This window comes from Haliotis rufescens, unplaced genomic scaffold (genome assembly GCF_023055435.1).
Source record: "Haliotis rufescens isolate VD_foot unplaced genomic scaffold, xgHalRufe1.0.p SCAF_51, whole genome shotgun sequence".
NCBI classification, from domain to species: Eukaryota; Metazoa; Mollusca; class Gastropoda; order Lepetellida; family Haliotidae; genus Haliotis; species Haliotis rufescens.
In genome coordinates this window covers 2,883,671-2,889,374 of record NW_025964235.1, presented here as the reverse complement: position 1 = coordinate 2,889,374, position 5,704 = coordinate 2,883,671, and positions in this window count along the sequence as shown.

Here is a 5,704-nt window from a genome sequence, read left to right as displayed (position 1 = left end):
GCATCACAATCCTCATCGTGTATATCTGTTACCAGAGATTTAGCATCACAATCCTCATCGTGTATATCTGTTACCAGAGACTTAGCATCACAATCCTCATCGTGTCTATCTGTTACCAGAGACTTAGCATCACAATCATCATGCCACACATTGATACATACAGACACACATTATTACATACATGCCACACATTTATACATACAGATACACACTAATACATACATGCCACACATTAATACATACAGATACACACTAATACATACAGATACACACTAATACATACATGCCACACATTTATACATACAGATACACACTAATACATACATGCCACGCATTTATACATACAGATACACACTAATACATACATGCCACACATTTATACATACAGATACACACTAATACATACATGCCACACATTTATACATACAGATACACACTAATACATACATGCCACACATTTATACATACAGATACACACTAATACATACATGCCACACATTTATACATACAGATACACACTAATACATACATGCCACACATTAATACATACAGATACACACTAATACATACATGCCACGCATTTATACATACAGATACACACTAATACATACATGCCACACATTTATACATACAGATACACACTAATACATACATGCCACACATTAATACATACAGATACACACTAATACATACATGCCACACATTTATACATACAGATACACACTAATACATACATGCCACACATTAATACATACAGATACACACTAATACATACATGCCACGCATTTATACATACAGATACACACTAATACATACATGCCACGCATTAATACATACAGATACACACTAATACATACATGCCACACATTAATACATACAGATACACACTAATACATACATGCCACGCATTTATACATACAGATACACACTAATACATACATGCCACACATTTATACATACAGATACACACTAATACATACATGCCACGCATTTATACATACAGATACACACTAATACATACATGCCACACATTTATACATACAGATACACACTAATACATACATGCCACACATTAATACATACAGATACACACTAATACATACATGCCACGCATTTATACATACAGATACACACTAATACATACATGCCACACATTTATACATACAGATACACACTAATACATACATGCCACGCATTAATACATACAGGCCATACATCAATACACACAGACACACGTTCATACAAACAGGCACACATTAATACATACAGACACACATTAATACATGCAGACAAACACATTAATCCATCCATGCCATACATCAATACACACAGACACACATTAATACAAACAGACACACATTAATACACACAGACACACACACACATATATACATACATGCCACACATCAATACATACAGGCACACACATTAATACATACATGCCACACACATTAATACATATATGCCAAACATGAATACATACATGCCACGCATTAATAAATCCAAACACACACATTAATACATACAAACCCTGTGACACCAATATTTTAGTGTATTATTTAAGTAAAGTTTGGTTTTTAATATTGTAGTACATGTATGGAATCAAGTCAGAAAAATGCAACTGTTACAGAAAAAGCATGCATTCCATGCAAAAATTTACTTTCATGCAAGACAATGCATTTCACTACCCAAAATGAGTATAAAAACATGTGCTTTAACGGGATTCCATATGCATTGTTTAGCATCGTGCTGACAACAACCACTCAGAAAAACAACAAAATTACGCAATTATTCAACATTACGAAATGCCACGAAAATGAGCGTCTGCGAGCCATTGGTATGCTTGAAGCAGGATCGAGTCAACGTGATGTTGCAAGACAGTTTAACGTCCACAGAAAAACCATTTGGTGTTTATGGCAACATTGGCAACAGACGAATGCAGTCAGAGACCATCCTCGGAGTGGCAGGCCACGCGTAACCAATAATCGACAAGACAACTGGATTCGAACAACACACTTACGAAATCGATTCCAGCCAGCAACAGTGACTGCAAGAAGCATCCCTGGCCTTCGACGAATATCTTCACAAACCGTACGTCGTCGCCTCAGATGCGCAGGGATTGCCGCCAGAAGACCCGCCAGACGTCCCATTTTGGCAGGAAACCACAGTCAAGCACGGCTTCAGTGGTGCAGACAGCGTCTACGCTGGACAGCCATGCAGTGGGGACAAGTTCTACTTACTGACGAGTCTATTTTTCATCTCAGCCACAGCGATGGACGGATTCGAGTGTACCGACGTCGAGATGAAAGTTACGTCAATCATTGTTTCATGGAAGAAGATCGGTTCGGGGGCGGCAGCGTTATGGTATGGGTGGGGATTACAGCAAGACAGAGGACCCGTTTGATAGTGGTAGGGGGAAATCTCAATGGACACCACTACCACGACGAGATCATCGGCTCTGTTGTTCTACCGTTTTTGCGTCGTCATGGCCCGGGCATTACCTATCAACATGACAACGCCCGGCCTCATATTGCTCGACTTGTTCAGGAATCTCTTCAACAAAACAACGTGAATGTCATCCCCTGGACGGCTCGCTCCCCTGCACTCTCACCAATCGAGCACATGTGGGATGAGATGGATCGGCGCCCTCGACGTCAACCACGTGTTCCACAGACACTCCAGGAACTTCGAAACATGCTCCAGCAGATATGGACAGATATCCCACAGGACTTTGTGCGACGCCTGGTCCACTCCATGAGACGAAGATGTGTTGCTTACATCGCAACCAGAGGTGGACACACACGCTATTGATTTGTAAAATGACATTTTGGCATGTTCGTGTTTTTTTATGAAATCATGCATTTTCTGAAGTCAGTATGGCAAATTAAACCATTTGAACACTTACAGGAGTCTTTTATTTGTTGCAAACCGAAATTGTTTCAGATTTGGTAAAAAACATAACTTTGCATTAAATCTAATTCAATGTCACAGGAACTTTTGTTGTTCAGTATATATATCCACACACACATTAACACATACAGACTCACACACATTAATACAAACAGACACACACATTAATACATATATTTCACACATTAATACATACTGGCTATACATTTATACATACAGACACACAAGTGTTCAATGGGATTCAAATCCGGACTGAGGGCAGGCCAAGGCATGATTTGGATCTTGTGCTGCTGGAGGAAGTCCCTGGTGACTCTGGCAGTGTGGGGACGGGAGTTGTCTTGCTGAAAGGTGTGGTTTTGATGACTGGCAAAAAAGGCACGATATGGGGTCTGAGGACTTGGTCAATTTAGCGGAGAGCTGTGATGCCATTAATCCTGTCTGGACCAATATTCTGAAAGACCACAGGTCCCACTCTTTGGTTCAGTCCGATTCCACCCCAAACCATGATGCTTGGACCGCCCCACGGGTCTCGTTCCATAACACAAGCATCAGCATAACGTTCGCCCCTCCTTCGCCAGACCATGACTCTCCCATCCACCGTTGAAACACACTAGCGACTTTCATCAGTGAAGATGATTCTTCTCCACTGCTGATGCCAATTTTGATGCTGCCTGGCCCATTGCAGTCGGGCCTGTCGGTGACGATCTCTCAGGATGGGTACACGAGCAGTACGGTGGCACGAGATGTTGTTGGCAGTTAGGCGACGTCGGACTGTACGATCACTGATGGCACGCTGGTGGTTGCCAATGGTTTGCCGAGCTGTTTTAGTGGCCATTCGGAATCGGTTCTGCAGATGTTGGCGTATCATGAACCGATCTTGTCTGGGAGTAGTGACTCTAGGACGACCACTACACGGTCGGTCGTCGGTGGTGTTGGTGGTGTTGTGGCGATGTTGCAAAAGATATATCGTTCTGACGTTGACATTGAATGCATTTGCAACGGTCTGTGCACTCTGGCCTGCTTGCAGTCTTCCGATCGCTTGTTGTCTCTCATTTCCTGATAAACTTGGCATGGCTGATGAATCGAATTAACGAAAGCCAGCTTAACAGTTTTGGGTGTCTTTTATACCCAAAACTGTTCCACGATATGCACGTGCATCATGTTTTGACAAGACTTTTCCGCGACTGAGTCCCATTGCACTTTTGTAGGCTGCGTTTGGGCAAAGCACTCCATTTTGAACTCAATTGTTGAATGGACTTTAAGGCAACAAAAAGAAGCAGGAGAACGATAAATGAGTTTATTGACCAAAGAACATATAACTGCCAGTGTCTGTTAAGTTTTATCAGTATTTTCAGAAGTGACGTTTCTTTTGCCTTTCAGTGTACAAGCAGGTCGTATATTATTATATACAAACCACACATTAATATATACATGCCACACATTAATACATACATATCACACATTAATACATACATGCCACACATTAATACATACAGGCCACACATTAATATATACATGCCACACATTAATACATACATATCACACATTAATATATACATGCCACACATTAATACATACAGGCCACACATTAATATATACATGCCACACATTAATACATACATATCACACATTAATATATACATGCCACACATTAATACATACATATCACACATTAATACATACATGCCACACATTAATATATACATATCACACATTAATATATACATATTACACATTAATATATACATGCCACACATTAATACATACAGGCCACACATTAATATATACATGCCACACATTAATACATACATATAACACATTAATACATACATGCCACACATTAATACATACAGGCCACACATTAATATATCCATGCGACACATTAATACATACATATAACACATTAATACATACATGCCACACATTAATACATACAGGCCACACATTAATATATACATGCCACACATTAATACATACATATCACACATTAATATATACATGCCACACATTAATACATACAGGCCACACATTAATACATACAGGCCACACATTAATATATACATACCACACATTAATACATACATATCACACATTAATATATACATGCCACACATTAATACATACATATAACACATTAATATATACATGCCACACATTAATACATACAGGCCACACATTAATATATACATGCCACACATTAATACATACATATAACACATTAATACATACATGCCACACATTAATACATACAGGCCACACATTAATATATACATGCCACACATTAATACATACATATCACACATTAATATATACATGCCACACATTAATACATACAGGCCACACATTAATATATACATGCCACACATTCATACATACAGGCCACACATTAATATATACATGCCACACATTAATACATACAGGCCACACATTAATATATACATGCCACACGTTAATACATACATATCACACATTAATATATACATATTACACATTAATATATACAGGCCACACATTAATATATACATGCCACACATTCATACATACATATAACACATTAATATATACATGCCACACATTAATATATACATGCCACACATTAATACATACATATAACACATTAATATATACATGCCACACATTAATACATACAGGCCACACATTAATATATACATACCACACATTAATACATACATATAACACATTAATACATACATGCCACACATTAATACATACAGGCCACACATTAATATATACATGCCACCCATTAATACATACATATCACACATTAATACAT